Here is a 25,372-nt window from a genome sequence, read left to right on the forward strand (position 1 = left end):
CACCAGGGAAGCCAATGGGACAAGACCCTATTCTTAATGTCTGTACATCTCGAGAGTTTGAATAACACTTAATATATTGAGTACTTATTAATAACTGAAGCCCAAGGAAGGAAAGGGTTCAGAAAGCGCAATCCTAATTCCATGTGGGCTAAGAGGTTATTCTAGAAGTGATAATAATAGGCATTTTATGCGGTTTTGTAATGTCAGGCTGAAAACCAAAGAGCAGAGATTTGTAATAAAACAGAAATAAATAGAACTCAGTAAAATGGTGACTCTCACCTATATTGTCAGCATCGAGAAACAAGACATTATAAATGGAAACTTGTACTACCTGGCCAAGTTTAATTAAAATTCTCATTAGAATAGGAGGCCCTTTCAGAACGACTCGTAACACTATAATCATATTCAGATTTTTATTATGTCCGACATAAAATGGGATGTTAACCAGTGAAGCTGGCATTTAAGGGGAGGCAAAACGTCCATACAGTTGGGAACGTGCTCCTCCTTCACCGCGAGCTCTGCAGTCTCCTTCCTTTCCTCTTTCCCCGATCACCTTTCCTCTCTATCTCTTACGCCTCTGCCCTAATCACAGTTGATCCCTTTGCTTCTCCTGTGGCCTTTACTGTCACTGCTTCCGTCTGAGCTGAGAGTGGACGAGAAGTTTCTGGTTCCTTCCCCTCACACTCTTTCCCCTAAGAGCATCCGCAGGGCCCCTCTGCCGCGCTCTGCCCTGGTGGCCGGCTCACTGTGCACGGTAGGCCCCTCACCCTCTGCGTGTGTGACAAGCCCCGTCCCCTCGGTGAGCACACGCCCATGGCAGATCTGTTATGTTTATTTTGTGGGGGGCCAGCCAGCTGGTAACATTTGAGTTGCTGGCAAAGAGTTTCCCAGTGATATGAAGTCTCAGAAAGCACGGAGGCTTCGGACGGGCAGTCACCTGTGGTGCGCTTGGCCCCTGGCGCAGAACACTCGAGGACGTGCGGCAGAGTCCGTCAGGCCCCTCTCGTTTGGGGTGTTCTCAGGTTGGCTGGGTTTCGTCACTGCTGAAAGAACAAATTCATCAGTGGGTTGGCCCCAGATGCTCTCGTCTGTCGGTTGACCTGGCCCGAGGGGGTTGCTTTGTTGACTCTGTTCGCTGTCATCAAGGCTCCAGGAACAAACGGGTCCATCCTCCCTGTGAGATGAGTGCGTGGCAGACACGTGATTCCTTTCCTGGGACTGAGGAAGTCTATCTGACTTCCCACGCCTCTGCCTGCCCTGCTCAGCTCTGTACCATCCCAGCCCCCAGTGGACTGGGGAGACAGACCCTCCCTGGCCCAGCCCACGGCCCCCTGGAGCTGGCAATGGCTGGGTGCTCGTGAGGTGGACCTGGGGCCTTGGAAGAAGGTCTCACTGGCCTTTGTCTGATCCGGATGTGAGTGCCGAGTGCTGGGCGGGGGGGCCTGTCACTCTTGCCTGGGAGCTCCATCTCTCTGTTTCAGTGAAAGTGGGTAAGAAATGTTCTTTTTTTCTCATTACCCTGAGGAATGATGGGAAGTGCATGGCCGAGTGGGCAGAGTGATAATTTTGGGGGGCCACTTTTCCAGCTGAGGACGGTGAGCTCGTGGTTACCTGGCTCCCTCTGGCCTGGCCGAGCAGTCTCGTGACGACTCTAAACACTGCTCTGAGGTGTGTTCACAGCTGAGCCCTGATGCTGGGGGTTTACATGTCATTGCCCCTTTCTCATCGAGCAGTCTCGTGACGATTCTGAACACTGCTCTGAGGTGTGTTCACAGCCGAGCCCTGATGCTGGGTTTACATGTCATTGCCCCTTTCTCATCAAGCACTTTTGAGGCCCGTCTTCATCTTCATAAGAACATGGCACAGACTTGCCTTCTCCTCCTTGAATCTGGTTAACCTGTCCTGGTTACTAACAGACTAGTTCAGGCCCCGGTCAAGCTCTCTTCACGGGAACTCCATCCACAGGGCTGCACTTTGCTCTACCACACTTTTTCTTAAAATTTGAGAAAAATGTACAAATCCAAAGAAAGGTCCCAGAGCACCCTGGGCCACCTCCTTGCTTGGACATCACTGTGGTGTCCTCCTCACATTACACGGTAGAGTCGAATACAGACTCGTTGTAAGTCACACAGTGCAAGTTGCAAGACACACTCACCCCACTGATGAGAATCACTGCTCAGTGTGGAGTAGAAATTAAAAAAATGATAACTCCGTTTGTGCTTACCATTTTAAACCAGTTCAGGAGGTCCAAATGAAGGATACAGTGTATCATTTGTGTTGTCTCTTAATTTATTCCACAGAGTACTTGGGTTTGTGTCATCAAGAATTAAAAAAAAAACAGTAATACATTTAAAATTAATTTAAAAAATTGGCCTTTGAAAGACAGAAGTGACTGTCCTTCAGTTTTGAGATGACTCCAGGGTTAAGACGGCTGAGTGAGTGGCGTCTGGGGATTCCATGGCCGGTTTTGGGGTGAGGGCTGCAGCCATGCATCCCCAGCATCCTTTCTGGGAAGTGCCCTCAGTCCTCTACGGCAGAGACACACACCAAGGCACGCCTTGGCCTCCCTCCCAGAGATCAGCCACAGAAATGTTTCCTCCACCTGTCTCAGGGGACCACTAGCTTCTTCATGGCGAAGCGGCTGAGTCAGGGACAGACAGACAGAGCTAGGTCAGGACCACAGTCAGGACTCTGCTCGTGAGGCCGGGCCGTCCGCTCCTCCCTTAGACCTGCTCCTGTCGGTGGCAGAGGGGAGGGGGGCCCCTTTCTTCCATGGGGCCACACTGACTGTGACGTAAGGGGCCTTGCCCAGGAATGTCTCGGCCAGGGAGGCCTTTGTTTTTGATAAACAGGTGCACGGGGAGTTTTAAATGTTACAAAGAGAGATGGTGTGAGATTCTGTGGCCTGCATTAATGCCACTGACAATGGAGGAGAATCCGTTGTGGGGAGGGCTCTCCTTGGGCCTGGGCGCACGGGATGGCAGGCTTGGTTTGAATGCAGGCTGGGAATCATATCATCTTTAAAACTGCCATCTACTGATGAACCGACAGTTCACGTCGTCTGCTGTCCTTGGGCCGCTAACGTAGGTATTTAAAGAAGGTCACGAGGTCTGGGAAGGCCAGATGCCCTCTGCACCTCCTCCATGTCTTTCTGACCTGGCCCTTCCTCCCAGGCCCCAGCCTGTCTTGCTGTGTCGGGAGGACTCTGAGGATGAGGGACGTCTGGACATCATCTGCCATGGGTCCGCTTGCTCCTGCCTTCCCACCCTCTCATCTAAGGCCCCGCGTGTTCCCCTCCGCTTTCTGAACCAAGCTCCATTCTGAGCTCTGGTTGGTCCACACCCTCAGGACCGGAGGCAGGATCTCAGACGAGGAGCACGCCTTTGGTGTGTGGTGGCCCACTTGCCCAAGTCACGTTGTGAATCTGAGATTCCATTAAGCCAATCTCTCCTTCTCAATGGTTTTTTTTTTTTTTGGAATTTCTAGAACCTGTAAGTGGTGTTTTATATGCCATTGGTGTTAAAACTAGGCTTGCATCCTGACCCCAGTAGCAGGTTGGAACTATCCCCTCTGGCTCATGGAAATCTGCTAAGCGCTGCTCATTGTCCTGTGAGTGGAGCTGTGGGGGGACCCAGAGGGGTGGGCTCCCAGGAGGTGAGACCAGGGCCATCTCCAGCTGCTGCACCCATGCCCTGCACCAGGAAAGAGCCCCAAGGGAGTCCCCTCCCCTCCCGAGAATCAGTGACTTGGGAAGGATCCAACCCTGACTAGGATTCCCAAGGCCACCGACCTGTGACTTCCCCTGACAGAGTAATCGACACTGTGGCGGAGGGTGCTGGGCCCACTGTGAGCCCGGCAGCGCGCTCCTCACCGGGCAGCCCGGCCCCCCGCCCCAGACCTGCTGTCTCCCACACGCGCACGTGCGATCTAGCACGGCCTGAGCGCAGGCAGCACCCAGGCTGTGAGTTCAGACTCGACACTCTGCCCGCTTCCCTCTTAAGGCAGAGAGAGCTGTTTCCTGGGCTGGCAGCAGCCCTGCCTAGCCGCCCTGTTCCTTTCGTGGGTGATGCATTTAAATATCCGCCGGCGCCCGAGGGTGAGGAAAGCCAGAGAGGCTCTGACCTGAACGTACACGTCGGCGCAGTCCTGGCTTTGCAGGATCCACTGGTGATGGGCTCAGGTCTTCCTTCTTCAAAGGTGTATCTTTTGCAGGGAGTTGCCCAAACGAGATCTTTCTTTTCACCCGGAGATAAAACCCAGGTGGAGTGCCGGATCCTTTTCTCCGCTCACTTGGCATCTCGGGCTGTTGACACCCGTTTACACCCGCAGGAAACGCAGGTGCGGCTCCGGGCCAAGGGCCTCTTCCGGCCGTGGACGCGGAGGTGCCCGCGCCGGCCACACGGCGGCGCCCGAGAGCAGCCCGCCCCTCCCGGCGGACGGCGCTGGAGGACGGAGCCCCCAGGGCCCACGCGGCCCACTCCCCACTCGGGGAGCTGCCCGCGCTGTCTGCGGGGCTGGCTGCCCGCCAGATGGGACTTCCTTTCTGCTGCAATGTCTGATCATTTAGTAAACCGGTTTTATTTAAAGCAGTGGCTTCACTTACTTGTTGGCTAAGCTGATACCCATTTCAGTGTTCTCTGGGAATGGAAGTGCTTACACATGTCCATTTATGACGGATCTTAACCCGAAGAACATCAACTGCAGAAAATAGACACTTGGTCCTCAGGCTTTCGAGGCCTTTCTTCCAACCAAGCCTTTTCCCCCCGTAGGTTCTGCAGCCCAGCTTTGTAGGGGGAGGGTCCTGGAGGGTGAGGCCCACCCCCCAGCTGAGTTCTTACCGCTGACCTCTGGCCAGAAATCATTGACATTTCTTTGTATGCAAGGATCTGAGAGGGTGTAGAAAGTCCTAAGTGGCCCCCTTCCCTGTCCCCTTTCCCCCCACCTGCGCCTTTCTCTGAGGCTTCGTTCCCTTGTTCTTTCTTATGTGATGAAGGAAGGCCAGTCTCTGTGGCCGGAGGTCCTCTATGGACCTTCGAGGTCGGAAGGCGGGTCCCGCCTGTGGTCTGAGGCCCCTTGGCGGCCGTGACCCCCTCAGAACCTGGCGCTCATTCCCAGGCCCAGCCCGGCCTCAGCGTGGCCCCTCGTGGGTGGCCCTGGGCCCCAGGGGCTTCCTGGGGCTCTGGGGGGGCATCGCCCCTCAGCCCCCAGATGGCAGTGCGGCATGGACACAGCTGATGCTCAGTCCTGTCTCTGGGCTCACTTCTGTGGCCCCCACGTGTGCAGAGGTCAGGACGTGGGGGGGCTCCTGAGGGCCAGCCCAGATGCGCGCTGAGGCCTGGGGGGCAGCCGCCGGCCTCCCTTCCTGGGGCGTTGGTGCTTCAGGCCAGGGCTCCAGGGAGCTTCCCTGACCTTTGTGTTCTTCCCCCAAACTTAACACAAGAAAGGATAAAATAATTTCATTGGTCAGGAAATGGTAGAGTTAGAGGCTAATCTCTCTCTGTCCCTCCTCAGAGTGTCTCTCTCTGTCTCTCCCTGTCTCTCTCTGTCTCTCCCCCTGTCTCTCTGTCTCTCTCTCTCTCTGTCTCCCTGTGTCTCTCTCTCTGTCTCTTTCTCTGTCTCTGTCTCTCTCTGTCACTGTCTCTCTGTCTCTCTCCCCCCGTCTCTCTGCCTCTGCTCCTCTCTGTCTGTCTGTCTGTCTCCTTGTCTCTCTCTCTCTCTGTCTCCCTGTGTCTCTCTGTCTCTCTCTGTCACTGTCTCTCTGTCTCTCTCCCCCCGTCTCTCTGTCTCTGCTCCTCTCTGTCTGTCTGTCTCCTTGTCTCTCTCTCTCTCTGTGTCTCCCTGTGTCTCTCTCTCTGTCTCCCTGTGTCTCTCTCTCTGTCTCTTTCTCTGTCTCTCTCTGTCACTGTCTCTCTGTCTCTCTCCCCCGTCTCTCTGTCTCTGCTCCTCTCTGTCTGTCTGTCTGTCTCCTTGTCTCTCTCTCCTCTCTGTCTCTCTCCCTCTATCTCTGTCTGACCCCCTTAGACTTTCTGCAGCCTTGTCCCCTGGCCTGTGGTCACTCCCCCTGGCCCTGGGGCCGCAGCCGGGCGGCCTCCCCTCCACACCAGGGCGGAGAACTGGGCTCCAGGAGCTGCAAGGTGACACAGGACAGGATGTGAGCCAACCCAGGACTTGGTTCAAAGCCAGATCCTAATCAGACTTTGTTTTAATCCCTTTTTCCCCGCTGTTCTCCTTTAACACTTTCTGGGGGTCTGGGTCTCACCGAGCGCTCGAGACAGCCCTGTGTGCATCGCAGTCGTGGGAGCCCAGTTCTTGGGGCAGCTGCCCCCGCTGTCTCGGGATTTCCAGGGTCGGGGGGACAGGTGAGCAGGTGGAATGCCCCAGGGTGCCCTGAGGATGAGGAGGGGCGCAGCCTAGCGTCACTTTGCCTTTGGGGCTCCCTTAGTGCCCATTCTGGGGACCGGGGGGCTCCGGTGGATAACAGGTAAATAAGGCATCTCACAGCACACGGGTGTGTCTGGACGCTCTCAGAGGAGTGATGCACCGAGCTCTCCGCTGGGTGCTGTCACCGTGCAGCCATCACGGGTCTTGTCGTCCAGCAGACACAGCCATGCACAGGGGTCGGGACCGGGGAGGGTTCATCCTCACATCCCTGTTGGAAATGTGGCCCCGAAGGCTGAGCCCTGGGGAGGGGTTGGGGGCACCCTGTGCAAAGACTCACCCAGTGGACAGGGGACCTCCTCAGGATCTGGGAGGGCAAGGGCCTCCTTAGGGCTCCCGGGGGCTTGGAGGGCCCTGAGGGGCTGGGCTGGGCAGCCAGGCGGCCTCCTGGGGTCTCAGAGCAGAGGGGCAGGCAGGCTCCGGGGCAGCAGTGGTGCAGGGCTGATGGGGGGCTGGTGGTGCAGGGCTGATGGGGGGCTGGTGGTGCAGTCGTGATGCTGTGGGGGGCGGGCTGGGAGAGGCAGGGCACTCAGCCCAGGGGGCCATTCGATGGCCGGTTACTGCATGTCGTCTCTGTGTTTCTGCGTGTGAGACATGGGCTTGGGCGAGGAGATGCAGAACTGAGATGAGAGCCGTGAGGAGACCTGGTGGGGCCGGGCGGGCACGTGAGAACCTGCTGTCCGCCTCCCTGTCCCTGGCGTTTCCTCACAGGGCACGCGACACAGAGCTCGGGAGGGTGGAGTCCAGCCTGGGTGCCTGTCCGGCTCATGAGCATCGTCTCCTGAGGCCCTCACGTCCGGCTGTCTGGTGAAACAGATGCCTAAACTGCTTGAACAGAAGCACGTGTGACCTTGGGTTAAGCAGATCCCAGGAAACAAAACCTCAGCTGCCACCCGAGCCGCCGCGTGGCCCCCCTGAGGCCCATCTTTCAGGGGAGCGGGTCCTGGTGAGCCGAGGGGGTGACAGGCGGTGAGCACAGCCCTCCCACTGGACTCCCTGAAGGTCAGTCTCACTCTGAATCACAAAATGACGTGGAGACGCAGTTGGCAGAGGTGGAGGAGGCTGGAGGGCAGCCTCGCGTGTGGTGGGAGTCGTCTGCCACTGCGGACAGGCTGCTGGCCGCTTCCGGGAGCTGGTGGGGGGCCACGGCGGGAGGGCAGCGGGCCTCCTGCCTGGAGCCGAGTGCCCTAGAGGCCTGCGGGGACTCCGCTGTATGGCAGTCGGGCAGAGGGAAGACGCTGCTTTTCCGAGGCCTCTGCCCCCTTGGGCTCCCGCGCCTGCTGCGTCGCTACCGTGACGGCTCCTGGCTCCCTCCCCTCGGGCTTGCTGTCCTCTGATGCCGCCTGGACGTCCTGTCGCGGGACACGCTCTGATGTGGAATTGAGGGCAACGCGGGGCTCTTGTTTGGAAGAGATGTGGTGGGACCTCGTGATGGTGAAATCCTGCGGGTGCGGCCCTGAGACCAGGACGTGGGGCTTGGTGCGGTGTGGGACAACGCCTCCTTACCGCCCACCCCTGGTCCTCAGGAGACGTGGGGTCGCAGCAGGAGGACAGAGCCGGCCTCCCCGGGGGTGGTGGGCTCACCTCCCGGCGTCTGGGGGTCTGGGGGCCAACACTCTGCCTGTGGTTCCTGGCTTTGCCACTCATGGGGGGTTGGGTGAGCCGCCGGTTCTCAGCCTCTCGGGCTGCAGGATGGGGATTACATGGGCTGCACCCCGTCCTGCTCTGGGAGGGAAGCGGGTCCTGGGCTGGACGGGTCCTCCAGGAGCGCACCTCCTGCCCGCTCTGCTCCGAGGGCGGGCATGGCCTGCGGTTCCTTCTCTGGCGGCCTCGCCTGAGCCCGCGGTGAGCCCCTGTCCTGTGGTCCTTTGCTTGCTCCTGCCCCTCGTCTCTGCAGACTCCAGCTCCTCCACGAGGAAGCCTTCCTAACCCAGGATCAGCCGACAGGCTACCCCGTGTGGAGGAGTGGGAAGCGGGGGGCCTGCAGTTAAGCAAGGCGTGATGATCTCGTTTGTAACTGAGAGCCCCCTGTCGGTGGAGCTTGGGATTTGCATGATGCAGCAGGTGAGCTGTCGGGAGCTTGTGGGGCTCCCGCTCTGTGGGGGGCTCCTGCTCTGTGGGGGGCTCCCGCTCTGTGGGGGTACGTAGGGAGCAGGGTGCGGGCCTCTTCCTGCATCCAGGGCCCCGTTCATAGTGACCCCCATGTTGACTCCTCCCCCGCTTGCTCTCCTTGTGGTGGACACTTCAGTTCAGTTCAGTCGCTCAGTCGTGTCCAACTCTTTGCGACCCCATGAACCGCAGCACACCAGGCCTCCCTGTCCATCACCAACTCCCGGAGTTCACTCAAACTCACATCCGTTGAGTCGGTGATGCCATCCAGCCATCTCATCCTCTGTCGTCCCCTTCTCCTCCTGCCCCCAATCCCTCCCAGCATCAGGGTCTTTTCCAATGAGTAAGCTCTTCAGGGGGCCAGAGTATTGGAGTTTCAGTTTCAGCATCGGTCCTTCCAATGAATATTCAAGACTGATTTTCTTTAGGATTGGCTGGATGAGTCTTCTTGCAGTCCAAGGGACTCTCAAGAGTCTTCTCCAACACCACAGTTCAAAAGCATCAGTTCTTCAGTGCTCAGCCTTCTTCACAGTCCAATTCTCACATCCATACATGACCACAGGAAAAACCATAGCCTTGACTAGATGAACCTTTGTTGGCAAAGTCTGTGCTTTTTAATATTCTGTCTAGTTTGGTAATAACTTTTCTTCCAAGGAACAAGCGTCTTTTAATTCCATGGCTGCAGTCTAAGTGCAGTAGACACTTGGTCCCATTTTGCAGATGAGGAACTTGGGACAGAGGTGATTAAGTGAAGTGCCCAGAGTCATCTGGCAGGCCTCCTGGGCCGGCTAGGTCCAGGGTCTCCCAGCTGACCCCCTGGGCCTGGTAAGCCTTGACATGCAGGAACAGGCGGCAGGATGCTCTGAGCTCAGGTTCTCTGAATGAGGCTCTCAGGCAAAGACTTGAGCCTGGCTGGACTCTGAGTGCTTGTGGACTCACTCCAGGGATGTCACCAAGGCTGCAGGGTCCTCGGACCAGAGGTCTGGGTTGCGGGCACAAAGCTTGCTGCAGTGTCTACAGGGCACATTCCCCAGAGGATCCTTAGGAGACGAGTTCTGGGAATAGTCCTGTGTCGGACGGCTGCAGGGAGGGCGGTGGGCGCCGTGCACCTGTGGCTGGCCGGGGCAGGTGTTTGCCGTTCGGGGAGAGCCTGAGGTGCCCTGGCAGGCGCGGCCCTGACTGCGGGGGTCTGCCCCGGTTCTCCCTTTGTTTCCTGGTCTCTGAGTCACATGTCGCTTTCAAGTAGCAGGTGTTTGGTTTGTATTGTCTTGATTGATCCTGCTTCTCTCACTGAGATTTTGAACTTAAGAGACGCTTTTAATTAAGTGTAAATAAGATAAAATTTACCCCGATTGACTGACAGCACGGAAGGTTTTATCAGGTGCCTTTTACCACTTGTGCCAGGCTTACAAGTCTACATGCTTACACGCGAGGGGAGGCGAGCGATGGACAACCGTAGGACTCCTCAGGTGACACCTGCCCTTAAGCTGCAGCCCCTGAAGCAGTCGCTCAGGAGCAAGTGACGGGACCTCTGTTGTAGGAGACGGGGGGTGGGGTTTAAAGGAGCTTTTAGGGATTTGATTGTCAGCTTCCTCACTTTATAAGGAGGAATCAGAGCCCTTCACATTCATACCTGCACACAGCCAGGTAGGCAGCCCAGGCGTCTGGACTCAGCTTCACCCAATTTCTGCCACCCTCCCCTGCTGGCTGAAATTTAATGCTGGGTTTTAACAAAAAGAATTTCAACCCTTAAATCTTTCTGGTGCCTTGCATCATACTATAAAGAACTGATTTTGGTGGAAACATGTTAAGAGACCGTGGCACTGCCTGTGCCTGGGCTGCGCTCAGTCGTGTCCGACTCTGTGCGACCCCAGGGACCGTAACCCGCCAGGCTCCTCCGTCCATGGGATTTCCCAGACAAGAACACTGGAGTGGGTTGCCACTTCCTTCTCCAGGGGATCTTCCTGACCCAGGGATTGAACCTGTGTCTCCTGATTGGCAGGCGGAGCCTTTACTGCTGATCCACCTGGGAAGCCCCCAGACAATGACACTACTGTTTAAAGATGCAAAATAGTGTGATTGTCATGGTGGCTCTTCTTTGGCTTAAGTCACATTGGTCATGTGACCTAGTAATGACTTGCATCCTGATGTGAAGAGGGCCCAAAGGAGCTGCCCAGACCCTGGTTCTGGCTCTACGAGCCCTGCGTGTGTCCCCAGGATGCCTTACATGGGGTGTGGTTGAGAGGATGAGGAAAGTTTCATCTCACCCCCGATGGTGTCCGGCCCACTGTGAATTTCAAAGAGCCTTTTGTAAGGTCTTGGGCACTTTTTGTTCAGTTGCTAAGTCTTGTCCAACTCTTTGCAGCCCCATGGATTGCAGCACACCAGGCTCCCCTGTCCTTCACCACCTTCTGGAGCTCGCTCAAATTCTTGTCCATTGAGTCAATCATGCCATCCAACCATCTCATCCTCTGTCATCTCCTTCTCCTCCCGCCTTCACCTTTCCCAGCATCAGCATCTTTTCCATTGAGATGGCTTTTCACTTCAGGTGGCCAAATTATTGGAGCTTCAGCAATAGTCCTTCCAATGAATACACAGGGTTGATTTCCTTTAGGATTGACTGGCTTGATCTCCTTGCTGTCCAGGGGGCACTCAAGAGTCTTCTCCAGGACCACAGTTCAAAAGCATCAATTTTTAGAGAAGACCTAAGAACGAGATGTACAGGTGACTTCTAGGCATCTCCCCTTCGCCGGAAGCATGCTGAGGTTTCATCTGTTGGCTTTTCGTTTGGCCCTTGTCTCAAGTCTCTGATGCTTTCTTCTGAGGTTTGGTGAGAACTGAGGCTGAGGGTCAGGGCAGCTGAAGGCGTGCTGGGTGGTGACTGGAGTCTTGGCTGCGGTGGAAGCTTCACTGCGGCGGCCTCTGGTCTTGGGTGCTGTGGACCGTCTTGGAGCCCTGCGGTTGTCATCATTCCACTGGGTGAATCAGCAGACAGACACACCCAGTGGCAGTGAGCCTGAGCTGTTGGAAATGCGGCCCCCAGGCCAGTGGCACCCACTGTCCAGGTGTTCACAGGGTGCTTAGGCCATCCTGGGGTTTCTCAGGAGCTGCTGCTCGAAGCTGTGACGTTCTGGACCCAGAGCACGGTGGGCATTGAGCAGACGTGTTTGTTCCTCGGGAACGTGGTCCCACTGACCGCCGCCCACCCCCTCCTTCTCTCCCCTTTGCACAGCTTCCCTTCCAGTCGATCCTTGTGGCAGGTCTTGTCCAGTGGACCACGAGGCCTGAGCTGTGCCCTGCCCCACCCGCTCACCCTCTGATTGCCCCTTAGCTGTGGGCACTTCTCTGTTGCCTCGGTGACTCGGGTCCTCAGAGCCTGTCACGGCACCAGCTTCTTGGGCACCACGGGGATCCAGTGTCTGAAGTGTCCTGGAGTTCCTGCCAGCCGACCTGCAGCAGCTTGTCCTCAGGGAAGCCTGGCTTTGGGGCGAGTCCTGGACACGCTGCTGCCTGTAGATTGACCGGTCCTCTCCCTGCAGACCGTGGCCTCCTCTGCTTCAGGCCCTGCCTGGTGGCCTTGGTCTGAGGTTCTGGGGCTCCCCAAGCTATCTGCTTGGGGGTGGGCCCTGTCCTCCTCCAGCGGGTCCCTCGTGGCCCAGGCCCCACCTGCCCCATCCAGTTACCGTGCTGGACATGCGTGGGGCCCCACTGCCAACGCCCAGCGGGGCTCTGGTGACCAACTGCAGCACTCCCCCAGGGACGGGAGGGTGGAGGAGTGGACGGTGGGCTCACAGGACACGGGAGGAGAAGGCAGAGGGGGCCAGCATGGACATGGCCTGAGCTCAGGGGCTTCCTGGGTGTCTTGTCCACGCAGCCTCTGTGGCCACTTAACCCCGTGGGGGACCAGGAGTGGGAAGAACCCTTGGAAAGGCCAGGTGGGTGGCGGTCAAGTGGGAGAGGCATAGTCCTGCCGCGTGTGCTGCGTGCTCAGTCGTGTCCGATCTTGGCGACCCCGTGGACTGCAGCCCACTGGGCTCCTCTGTCCCAGGGATTTCCCAGGCAAGAACACCGGAGTGGGCTGCCATTTCCTCCTCCATTTCTACAGTGGCCACATCCAAACAACTCTGTGGTGAGTTACCTGCAAGTTACGGTAACCTTTGTATGGTGTCTGTAATACTAAAGTCCCACCTAGTATAAAGCTTCCCCTATTTATCTGAGGGTGCTCTTTGAGTCCTGTTCCTGCAGGAAAGTGGACATGAGCTCCCGGGGACTCTTTCTCCAAGGTCTTGTGTCATCAGGGAGTTACCCACCCCCTTCCCAGCCCACCTAGGTCTTAGGTTCTCTGCCCTTAAAATACTCCACTGACCCAAACCCGGAAACGAAAGTATCAAGACGCAGGGGCGATGGTCTGCATGACATTAAATGACACGCGCCTTTCCCAGCTGTGTTCACCTTAAGGCTGCTCTCATTTCACTGCTGCTGCTGAGTCGCTTCAGTCGTGTCCGACTCCGTGCGACCCCATAGACGGCAGCCCACCAGGCTCCCGCGTCCTTGGGATTCTCCAGGCAAGAACACTGGAGTGGGTTGTCATTTCCTTCTCCAATGCAGGAAAGTGAAAAGTGAAAGTGAAGTCGCTCAGTCGTGCCCGACTCTTAGCGACCCCATGGACTGCAGCCTACCAGGCTCCTCCGTCCGTGGGGTTTTCCAGGCAAGAGTACTGGAGTGGGGTGCCATCGCCTTCTCCACTCATTCCACTAAGTATAGACATTAGCTGTGTAGACCTCAAAGCCACGGAAGCTGCAGTTCTCAGCAGAATGATGCAGGTCAGCGCTCGAGGGGCTCTGTTGGCCGTTCTGCATTCTACACACAGGAGGAGCAGTCCCCGATGGTCCTCAGAGAAAAGCCGAGGCTGTGAGTGCTTTGAGAGGCTACTAAAGTGTGGTAGCGTGCTTCCCCTGTGTGATGCATGTAGACGGTTGAAGGCATTTGGTGTGAGACTCTGAAGGAATGTGAGGGCCCAGGGAAGGAAGGCAGCCCCAGAAGGAGGTAAATTTGATGAAGTGAGGTATCTGGATAGAGATGAAGGAGATTAAGGTCCTTCTGGATAATATCCTGCGCTCAGGGCAAGCACCAACCGGGAAAGTCATATCTCCTAGCACTTCTCAGGTGACCTCAGGGCTCGGTGTCCCCAAGGGGGCGGTGCGAGGGCAGGGGGAGATTCCCTCAGTTGAGCTGGGGTTGGGTTCTGCGGGGCATCAGCTTGTCCCTGGGATTTCACACCTGTTTCCACTTTGAGAATAGCACCGGGGGCTGGCCCTGTGGTCATTCTTTCCTCCAAGATTAACTGTCCTGCTGTACATCCGAAACCCAGCAGGGGCGAGCCCACCCACGGGGCGTCCAGGCCATCTGGTGTATGACTGTCACTGTGGAGCCACAGACAGCTCCTCCAGAAGGAAGATGGCACTTGGGGCTGTGACTGGCTCAGATGTAATCAGTTTTGTGAATGACTATTCCATTCCGTTGTCGCTAAGTCACGTCCGACTTTTTGCGACCCCATGGACTGCAGCACGCCAGGCCTCCCTGCCCATTACCATCTCCAGGAGTTTGTTCAAACTCATGTCCTTTGAGTCAGTGATGCCATCCAGACATCTCATCCTCAGTCGTCCCCTTCTCCTCCTGCCCCCAATCCCTCCCAGCATCATGGTCTTTTCCAATGAGTCAGTTCTTCACATCAGGTGGCCAAACTATTGGAGCTTCAGCTTTGGCATCAGTCCTTCCAACGAACACCCAGGACTGATCTCCTTTAGGATGGACTGGTTGGACCTCCTTGCAGTCCAAGGGACTCTCAAGAGTCTTCTCCAACACCACAGTTCAAAGCATCAATTATTTAATGTTCAACCTTCTTTATGGTCCGACTCTCACATCCACGCATGACTACTGGAAAATCATAGCTTTGACTAGACGGACCTTTGTTGGTAAAGTGATGTCTCTGCTTTTTAGTATGCTGGGTTTGTCATAGCTTTCCTTCCAAGGAGCAGCCCTCTCCATCTAAGGCCCAGAAGCCCAAGCGTCAGGCACCACTGGTAGACGCTCCCATGAGCCATAGGTGGGCCACCTGAGGGTACCCTGTGCCGCAGACGGTTTCGTGCTGACACCTGAACCTGTAAGTCATTGTATGTGGCAGGTTTCCAAATGTCCCCCAGGACTGTACTAGCTAACCTTATTCTGCCGTTGAGGTATCTCCTATCCAAGGTATTTCTTGGACAACTTTCTGTTAAAGAAAATCATTTGTGTAAAGAATAAAGAATATAAAACTACCAGAGAGAAAAATTTCAAATAAGCCCCCAGAAGCCTGAGGTCCCTTTAGGAGCCCAAGATGGACTGGCTGCCTTCCTGTGGTCAGGTCCTCAGGACCTGGTAGACACGTGGCTGGAGTGGGTTGCCATGGCTGGCGGGCATGGTTGCACATGGCTGGCAGGGGCAGGTTGAAAGATCACATTCTGAGGAGGGTGAAGGCTCCACAGGCCATGGGAAAGCCCACCCCCGAGGGCGGCCTCCTTGTTTCCGGGAGCCCCCCGTCAGCACTGATCAGCCCCGTCACAGGAAGGGAAATGACCCCCATCGTGGGAAGGGAAGCGGCCAGTTTCCAGTCTCCTGCCGCTTCATTTAATCTGCGGAAAAGTGAGCTTTCTGCTGAAGCTTCCGGCACTCTGTGGGGTGGAGTGCACTCCCCCTGGGTTCGCGTGCTCGTTACTCGGGAAAAGCTGGCAGCAGCCGGCGGCTCTCACTTTCTGGGCTCCAGAGAGAAGGCTGTTGCTCTTAACCTCGGACTCTTTTGAGTCTCTGCAGCTCAGGGCTCCCGGTGGAGAGACGTGCCCCGTTGTCCGAATTCAGAGGCTGCCGGCCGTCAGCTGGGGAGGTGTTTGTGGTCACTGCAGTCTCAGGCAGAGGGTCGCTTGCTGGTGACTGGTGACCTGGTGGCTGTGTGAGCTTTAAAACCTGCCCTCTTGTCTCACCTCGAGGTTCTGTGTTCAGATGGCACGTTTTGTGAAACCCGATATGAAATGCGATGAATTTGGGGAGCCCAGGAGAGCAGGTGCCACCTGAAGCCCACCGCCTGGGGCAGATTTTAGGCCTGTGGCGTCGGCTAGGGAAGGGCTTATGGGACCTCTGGGAGACACAGGAGGGAAGTGTGGACAGGATGGTCAGGTCACCACCTGCTGGACCGGGGACCACGAGACTGCTTTTCTCAGTCGCAGTTGGGGACCCAGCGTCTTGAGGAGAAAGCATCTGTCTTGGGTCCCGTGCACGTGTTCTGAGTGTGCTTTGGGCCTCTGTCCGGAAGATGGACTCTTCACACCTGATGCAGGCGCGCCTGCCCTGCTCATTCTTTGTGGACAAGGCTCCCGCAACCCCAGCGGCTGCGGCGTCAGCCCAGAGCCAAAGCCAGCAAACCGAACAGAACTTCCCTCTGGCCCACGTGAGTCCTTCGCAGGTGAACCCAGCTCAGCACAGCTGCCAACAGCTGTTTTACTGTGAGATGCTCTGCTGAGAGCATTCCACCCTCTCCTGTGGACCAGGGATGCTTTCCCTTTTGATCTGCTGAACATGGGGTTATTCTCATTTAGACTTTTCTTAAATCCAACATAACCCCTGCTTTGTGAAAGGATTTGCTGTAAATGTAATGAAACTGCAAGCAACACATCGTGAATTCCTCTGTGTTTCTGAGAAAGCACCACTAATTATGTTTTTTGTGTAATGGATGTATTTCATTAATAGTTATCCCTGAAACCATGCAGGAAGCTGGTGGTTTTGCAGCTGTTGTCATTCCCTGGCTTAACTAAGAGGCTTCTTGAATCAGTACAATAGCACTGAACCAAAGAGCCGGAAACAAGTGCCTGGTGTGCTTACCCACGTGTGTCTCCAGGCAGATGAGTGAGAACCTCCAGGGCATTCGCACCCCAGGCTCTGCACGTCCTGCCGTGCCCCTGGGAGCCCAGGTCCCAGGGAGGGAGCACCAGGCTGATAAGGAAGTTTTCTAACTGCACAGATGTGCGAGCTGGACCACAAAGAAAGCTGAGCGCCAAAGAGCTGATGCTTTTGAACTGTGGTGTTGGAGAAGACTCTTGAGAGTCCCTTGGACTGCAAGGAGATCAGACCAGTCCATCCTAAAGGAGATCAGTCCTGGGTGTTCATTGGAAGGACTGATGCTGAAGCTGAATACTTTGGCCACCTGATGTGAGGAGCCGACCCATTAGGAAAGACTCTGATGCTGGGAAGGATTGAAGGCAGGAGGAGAGGGGGGTGACAGAGGATGAGATGGTTCGATGGCATCACCGACTCAATGGACATGAGTTTGGGAAAACTCTGGGAGATGGTGAAGGACAGGGAAGCCTGGGTGCTGCAGTCCATGGGGTGGCAAAGAGCCGGACACGACTGAGTGAACAGAGGCAACACCTGCGAAACTGACTCCGGCCTCACCGGCTGACTGCTTCCGAAGCGCGCGTTCATGTTTCAACACGGTGAGTGGTTTTACTGATAAGTCCACCTTCCCACGTCCCAGAAGGAAGCTGCAGTCCTGGATGACGGTAACGACCCCGGGAGCTTTTTGCGCCAGCAGCGTGTGGGTCTGGCCACGCTTCCCTGGCGGGCTCCTGCGCCAGGACCAGTGTGGGACGGGGCAGCCCCTGCCCCTGGGTCGTCCTCTCCTCCGCCGTGGGCCGGCTCTCCTCCTTTCGCCTGGTAGAGGGATCTTCATCCCAGAGCAAGAGCCGTGTTTTCCAGGGTTTGTCTCGCTGCCTTATTCTCCCGGAAATCCCTGAGCAGAGCGTTCCCCAGGAGGCGAGTCTGGCAGAACTGGCAGCAGGCGGGTTTTGTGAGGGGTAATTGAGCGTGTTTTGTAAACAGATCCCGGGTCACGAGTTTATATAAACATGAAGATCTGGTTGGGTGGGCGTAGAGGCGCGGCAGGATTCGAAGGGTCAGGGTTTGAATACAGAAGCAATTTTCTAAATCTTTCTGTTTGTAAACGGTGTCCTGAAATCAATAAACTAGCAATTCGGAGCACTGTGCAAATTCCGGCAGCACCAGCAGCCAAATCGCACGCCTTTGTGGGAAAAATCAGCAGAGCTTTTGCTCCCCGCCAGCTTCGCTGTGCGGATGACCTTTCAGAGACAAAGAGCCTTGACCACATGTGAGTGTCGCCAGGATCCCGATTTGCAGTCTCATTAGGAAGGAAGGCTTTCTCATCTCTTCAAGAACATTGAATGGAAATTTCCAGTTCATTCAATGAAATTCTGCTTATGTCTTTTTTCCTTGTCTTTGGGCTGGAGGACTAAATTAGAAACAATAATTTTCTCTGAGCTTGATCTGCTCATAGAAAATACATACGGAGTTTGAAATATATTCATTTTCTCAAAATTGGCCTTTCTCAGTGACTGTGTGTGTGATTTGGTGCAGAGTTTCTCATGGTGTGAGTCAGGCAGAGGTCCCTCAGAACCACCCACTGTGTCCGATAAAAAATGTGGATTCTCATCCCCTTCTGGTCCTTGGAGTCAAGACCTGCAGGGTGGAGACAGGCTGTTTCGAAAACAGAATCTCACATGATCCTTAAGGAAACCAAAGGCTGAGAATCACCGACTCCATTAGTTCTATAGGAAATCTAGAAGTAAGGCTTCCGCCCTTCCCCGTGTGTGGCATCTTTTCTTTTTCATGAAAAAGAGACCTGCCAGCTACCTGCTTTCCATATCTGTGTAGTTTATTGTTTCAAAAAAAAAATCCAAATTTTAGCCTTGGCTACTTGTGATATGGCTTTGTTTTATGTTGAACAGGGAATGCCAAATCTTGAAAGATATTTCTGCTCCAGATAAAGTGTTTCTCTAACCTTTTATTTTTGAGTGAAGCCTTAACTGATGCATCTCTGGCCCAGATGCCAGGACCCTGCATCTTAGTGAGACATCTCCATGGCCATTTGAGGCACTTCTGGGATAATTTTTGCTAAAACATCAAAAAAAGAAAAAATACCAAATGTGAGATGCTGAGAGTCCATCACATAACACACTCTGTGGAGTCTATTTCATTTTATAACAATACTGTGATTTCCGCCTTTACAAGTACAACCCCATGGACATAGTACTGCTGTGATCTCCACCTTGACAAGTAAGCGTTAGGAGCTTTAAAGGTCCATGACTCACACAGCAGAGTTCTGGGTGAGGGCTATTGAGGGTAGGCCTGCCTCATGTTGACTTGCGTGGAAGATTCTGCCTCCCTGCGATGTTGCCTCAGGGCATCTTGAACTGCTAGTAACCACATAAGCCTCTTGCCAAATTCGATTTCAAACATCAGGCCTCGAGAGGCAGCAGACTGTGGGCCTCCTTCCCCCCGAGGCTTGCGTGGGGCTCGCTTGCCGAAGGAGGCCCACGTCTTAGAACAAAGCGGTTCCCTGCCTTTCCTTCTTCACTGCGGCTGCAGGGCTGGCGGGGACACCCTCCCATCTCACTCAGGAGTCCAGACTGGCCCGTGTCTGGTGCTGGGAAGCTGTCCCCTCGCCTCTGATTTGCCCTGAGGCTCTCCTCTGTCCTGCAAGCATTGCGGGCGGGCAGAGACTCGCACACCCAGACAAGCTCCAGCTCCCCACCAGCCGTTGCCGGGGGCGGCAGGACGCCCCATCTTCTGGAGTGTGGGGTTGTCGATCCAGTCTCGACCTCTCAGCCTGACGACAGTCGGGTGCCGCCGCGTTCTGGTCGCGGGGCCACTGGGGGGCGTCGGAGCGGCCGACAGGCTGGGGCCTGCGCTCTCACCTGCAGGGTGAGGTGGCGGGTTCAGGGGCAGGGATGCTTGGTTGCCTCGGAACGTGGCTCCCGCGGCCGCCGGGCCCCCGTCCTGCATCCCGGCCCTTCGTGGGGCCGTGGTCCCGTCAGTGAGTCTGGGGGCTTAGTGCCACCTCTCGTCTCCTCCGCCAGGTGAGAGGACAGCCCAGGCCCCTCGTGCCCCTCTCAAGGAGGGCACAATGCCGATGCCCCTTCCGTGTGCAGTGGTCCCTGGGGTCGGGGCGGCCAGACTTTGTGAGCTTTGGAAGTGGGTGGAGCCGTGAGGAAGGGACCACACGGGGGCGGGACCTGATGCTCGGGGGCGGGGCCTGATGCTCGGGGGCGGGGCCTGATGCTCGGGGGCGGTAGAGCTGTCCTGGGACAGGGGGAGTGCACCAGTGAGTGTGCGTGTCTGTGTCTGGGCCCGTCTTTGTATTTAAATGGCACCACACACACACACACACACAGCAGCTGGGCCAGGAGGAGGTGAACACACACCCGGGAGATGCCGCAGTTTGGGTCCAGGCCCGGCAGTAAAGTCAGCATCATGATAAAGCGAGGCACACGCAGGATCTCTTTCCTGGTGCAGACGACAGTGACGTTTACCCTACACTGTAGTCTATAGATGTGCAATAGCATCGCCTCAAAAAAGGCAATGTGTGGACTGTAATTAAAGTACTTCATTGCCAAAAAGATAGGAACCATCATCTAAGCCTTCAGTGGGTCTCAGTAGCAACATCAAAGATCACGGATTCCAGAAACCCCAACAAGTATCATCAAAAGAAAGCTGAGTGCTGAAGAATTGATGCTTTTGAACTGTGATGTTGGAGAAGACTCTTGAGAGTCCCTTGGACTGCAAGGAGATCCAACCAGTCCATCCTAAAGGAAATCAGTCCTGAATATTCATTGGAAGGACTGATGCTGAAGCTGAAGCTCCAATACTTTGGCCGCCTGATGCAAAGAACCGACTCACAGGAAAAGACCCTGATGCTGGGAAAGATTGGGGGCAGGAGGAGAAGGGGATGACAGAGGATGAGATGGTTGGATGGCATCACTGACTTGATGGACATGAGTTTGGGCAGGCTGTGGGTGTTGGTGAGGGACAGGGAAGCCTGGCATGCTGCAGTCCATGGGGTCGCAAAGAGTCAGACATGACTGAGCAACTGAATTGAACTGAACAAGTGTCATAGTAACGAAAGAATGTGAAAAATGGCAAGAACTGCCAAATTGTGATGCAGACAGACAGAGTGAGAGAAGCTTGTGGGATGGATGGCACCGATAGGCATGCCCCAGGCAGGGTTGCCCCAAACCCTCAATTTATAAAGATCAAAGTGTCCCCAGGGCACAGTAAAAGGACATCTGTCTGTTCTGACTGGAGCAGTGGGGAAAGGCAGGAGGGAGAGCAGGCGGGCTGGGAGGGCTGGACTGAAGGTGTCAGGGTCCCTCCAGAGACTCAGAGGTCCTCCTGAAGGGGCTGGTGCCCTTGGCCAGGTGGACAGGAGAAGGGCAGGCTGGGCAGGGTGGCCTTAGGCTGTCTAGGGACGTGAGGACCGGTGTCTGCTGAGTGACTGTTGACACGGGGCCTTCACGAGGCTCGCGTCCTTAAGTCTCCCAGCAGTGCCCTGTGGAGGGGACTGTTGTTTAGTGTCGAGGACGCAGGAACGGGTGTCGAGCCCGGGCTTTTAGGTAATTCTGCACTAAGCTCTGTTCTATTTTGTTTCCAGCTGTCCTAAACTGTGCAGAGGGCGGCTGGAAACACATGAGCGTCTCGGCTGTGTTTCACATTTGGGGGCGTCAAAACAGACACGGTGGCGGTGGTCGTGATGGAAGTTTGTTTTCGACCCACAGTTTTCCTTATATGTGGTCACTCATTAGATGACAAAGCGATGTCAAACTGGTCCGAAGGGGCATAGAGCACGTTTTCTGTTTTGTTAGATGTTTGGGGCATTTACTTTGTGCTGTTGCTTCTCATAGGGCTTCCCCGGCGGCTCAGACGGTAAAGCATCTGCCTACAGTGTGGGAGACCCAGGTTTGATCCCTGGGTGGGGAAGATCCCCTGGAGAAGGAAATGGCAACCCACTCCAGTGCTCTTGCCTGGAAAATCCCATGGATGGAAGAGCCTGGTAGGCTACAGTCCACGGGGTTGCAAAGAGTTGGACACGACTGAGCAACTTCACTTCACTATTGCTTTTCACGGGCTTCTCTGGTGGCTCAGACAGTAAGGAATCTGCCTGCAATGCAGGAGACGTGGGTTCGATCCCTAGGTCAGGAAGATCCCCTGGAGAAGGGCGTGGCAACCCACTCCAGTATTCTTGCCTGGAGAATCCCATGGACAGAGGAGCCTGACAGGCTGCAGTCCACAGGGTTGCAAAGAGTCAGACACGACTAATGCTTGTGTGTAGCTTTTAATAATTCATGCTTTTTTCTTTCTTTACTGTTGATACATATCTGTCTGGGTGATGGGCATATGGTTATGCATTTTCAGTAGGTTTTAAGTGTTGTATAAATTTAAAATCTAAAAGGCATGATTTTTTTTTAAAAGTTAGCTGAGGTCCGCTGTAGGAATCTGAAAATGAAGGAGGGTGAGGGATGCCCCAGTCTCCTATGATGTTGTTGCCTGGAGATTAGACACTGATGAGACTTTGTAGTCCTGACATTTCGCAGTCTTTCAGGTACACTGTGTGTGTGTGTGTGTGTGCACGCCCTGGACGCAGGTACATACATATGTGTGTGTATATAAACTTGGGATTGCACTCTGCATTTTCATTTTAAATAACTTTACTTAAAATGTTTTCTATATCCTTCATATGATTTTCAATGGATTAGCACTTTTCTGTTGTATGCTTTAGAGTAATTTGTTTATTCAAACCTCTGTTGTTGGAGATTTTATTTCCTTCACGTTTGTTTTGCTGTTAATGGAATATTGCTGTGAGCAGTACTGTGCATTCATGTTTGTATGCATTTCTGATGTTTTTCTTCCCTTGCACTTTGGATGTGGGATTGCTGGGCTTCAGGATTTTGAAGGCCTCTAATACACAGTGTAGAACTAGCCAGGCTTTCCGTGTTTATGGAGCATTTGGCCTCTCTGGGGCTGGCTGCTGGAAGTGCCCAGCAGCCCCTGAAAGTTCAGAATCAGCAACTTCATTTTCCTTGGTTTTTGATCTGAGAATCTGTGTTCATTATAGACTTTTGTTTGCAATAATACCGATGACTCCAAACCTTTAACCGAAGTTGAACTAAATTAGACTCTGAGTCGCAATTAAGGTTGGTTCCCTTTAAAAGCTGAGGCTCGGCAGTTTCGTTTTCCTGTGGTTCTGTGCTTTCAAAGCCTCTTGTGGACGGGGAGCAGATGCGCCCAGACCCTGGAAGAACCTTCTTTCCTGTGGACGCTCCAGCTCCAAGATGAAATGGAATCGCTCGAATCGATGGCCAAACCTCAAGCACATGTGTTGCTGGGTCTGAGATCACCAGCCACAGCCACCCGCCCCTCCTCCTCTCAGCCTCCAAATCACTGCTCTTCACCTTTTCAGCCTGTGGAGCCTGGAAACGCATCCCTGGGCTCGTCACACGGTCCTTATTATCGGACATGTGCTTACATGCACTTCCAGTGATCGGTTTCTCTCCCCAGAATGTGTGGCCGGGTGATGTTTCCTAGCTTCTTTTCCCTACTGCTGCATGGACAAAGGCATCTGGAAGCTTTGGGCTTATAACCGAGCCCACTCTCTTTGTTTGTGACATCTCAAGACCCAAAAGGAAAAAGATGAAGGGACAAGGACTGACGAAGAGAGGCTTTGCATATTGTCTGTGAGCCTGGCTCCTTGCAGCTAGGTGGCAGCTGGAGGATGCATGAGTGTGTGTGCCTGTGTGTGTGCCTGTGTGTGTCTGTGTGTGTATGTGTGTGTATGTGAGTGTGTGTCTGTGTGCCTGTGCATGTGTGTGTGTGTGTGTGCCTGTGTGTGTCTGTGTGTGTATGTGAGTGTGTGTCTGTGTGTGTGCCTGTGCGTGTGTGTGTGTGTGTGTGCCTGTGTGTGTCTGTGTGTGTATGTGAGTGTGTGTCTGTGTGTGTGCCTGTGCATGTGTGTGTGTGTGTGTGCCTGTGTGTGTGCATGTGTGTGCCTGTGTCTGTGTGCCTGTATGTGTGTGCCTGTATGTCTGTGTTCCTGTGCATGTGTGTGTGTGCCTGTGTGTGTGTCTGTGTGTGTGCCTGTGTATGTGTGTGTGTATGTGCCTGTGCATGTATCTGTGTGCCTGTGTCTGTGTGCCTGTATGTGTGTGCCTGTATGTCTGTGTTCCTGTGCATGTGTGTGTGTGCCTGTGTGTGTGTGCATGTGTGTGTGTGTGTGTGTGTGTGTGAAGGAGGTGGGAGGGGAGGCAGGCACACACACCCACACACAGGCACACACACAGAGGCAGGAGTCCTTGCCTGTGATGTTCTAAAGACCTAGCCACAGCACACTCGCTCTTTTGGGATGTCTACCCTGATGACAGCCAGAACACATCCCAGGGCTCCCAGACAATGCCCCAGCGATGCGTGTTCTGAAGGCACAATCACGCCCACCCGACCCGGATCTTCTCCCGACCTCGGGCAATGTGTCACCAGCCAAGCTTCTCCCAGTTTCTCCCCCAAGATCACTGAGCACGTGGGGATTTGTGAAGCTTTGCTGAGTGGATCTCAGGCCTGCCAGGCCTCTGCTGGCCTGTAAAGCCCGTGAAGCAAAGTCTGCCCACCTGTTGATGGACGTTGGGGATCACATCCAGGAGTTCCCCCCTCCAGTCCCCAACCTGAGGTTTTGGGCTAGTGGGGACCCAAAGCACAGGGACATGAGGAGGGGAGAGTAGCATGTACACGCTAGTTCCAACCTTCTAGTTTATCCCCTCCAACCTTACATGCTTCCCTGATGGCTCAGCTGGTAAAGAATCTGCCTGCCATGCAGGAGACCCTGGTTCGATCCCTGGGTCGGGAAGATCCCCTGGAGAAGGGATAGGCTACCCACTTCAGTAGTCCTGCCTGGAGAACTCCATGGACTGTGTAGTCCATGGGGTCACCTAACCTTCTTACTTCTTCCTGTGGGCACCGTTTCCCTGCTGTCTGTGGTCCAGCCATTGCCAGTAACCCACTAAGAATTAGAACCGATGAGTGAAGGGTTGTGTCCCCAAAGTCGTGAAACCAAGCGAACAGCAGAAACCAAGCGTCAGTGCCGCGATTTCCAGCCCCCTGGGGCGCAGCTCAGAGATCTTACGTCCTGTCGGCTCTGTTCATCTTCCGCGTGGTGGGAAGGCTTAGTGCCCCACCCTCTGTGCCAGGGAGCAAAAGAGAAGAAAAAGACAACTTAAGGAGAAGACCTGCATTGCACCTTTGCTCGGCTCCTTCTCCAAAGACGGAGCGAGCCGTGTGGCCGCAGTCCGCAGTTTGACTGGCATATTGTTAGGCCTGAAAGGGCTGTTTTCTTTCAAATCCATCTCCTGTGGCTCCTTCCCCCGAGCCGTGTTGGCTGTGCATGTCCAAACCCATCGTGATTCACCATGCATCGGTAACAGCGTTTGGAGGCCCGTCCGTGAAAACCTATCCAATTCCCTGCTGAGTTCACCCACATTCTCCTGCGGTTCTGCAGTGTTTTACAGAAAAAATAGTCCTGGTTCCAAGTCTCTGCCGTCCAAATCCACATCTTGTAGCTTTTCATCACAGAGTCAGGTCCAGGCTGAGACCTCAGCCTTGAGCGAGCTGCCTTTCCTGGAAGAGAAGCGTAAACAAGGGCATTCATGCCCCGCCCACGGGCGTGGCCGTGTTCAGGCCCTCGTCCAGGGCGTCCGCTGTGAAGTCCTGCTGCACTCTGGGCGTGTGGTAGCTAGGCCAGGGAGGTGCGGGGCTGGAGAGGGGGCGCCTGTCTTCTTTATTCTTTATGCACCGCGCAGGAAGGCCCAGCTGGCTCGAGGGCCGAGGAGGTCAGAGCACACTGCCGGCCGGAGCCCGGGACCCTTAGCCTGCGCCCCTCTGAGCCCTGAGGGCACCTTCCCCC

General features: G+C 55.0%; 1 protein-coding gene and 1 long non-coding RNA gene across 4 annotated transcripts in view; one reads left to right on the top strand and one right to left on the bottom strand.

Moving 5' to 3' along the window:
• SMOC2 (SPARC related modular calcium binding 2) overlaps positions 1-25,372 on the top strand; it is a 157,775-nt gene that overhangs the window by 4,961 nt on the left and 127,442 nt on the right. The window lies entirely within an intron of this gene.
• On the bottom strand, positions 400-4,348 carry LOC147366508 (uncharacterized). Of its 2 annotated transcripts, none has more exons than XR_015132520.1 (2): positions 4,123-4,348; positions 400-1,040 (listed from the first exon to the last, which is right to left on the bottom strand). It is a non-coding gene; the product is annotated as an uncharacterized LOC147366508 (long non-coding RNA). The 2 variants fall into 2 exon arrangements; XR_015132519.1 differs by having other exon boundaries at positions 400-1,174; positions 4,123-4,345.

The sequence above is a fragment of the Bos grunniens genome, chromosome 9 (genome assembly GCF_055505025.1).
Source record: "Bos grunniens cultivar Pamir isolate PY7600 chromosome 9, Bosgru_T2T1.0, whole genome shotgun sequence".
Lineage (NCBI taxonomy): Eukaryota > Metazoa > Chordata > Mammalia > Artiodactyla > Bovidae > Bos > Bos grunniens.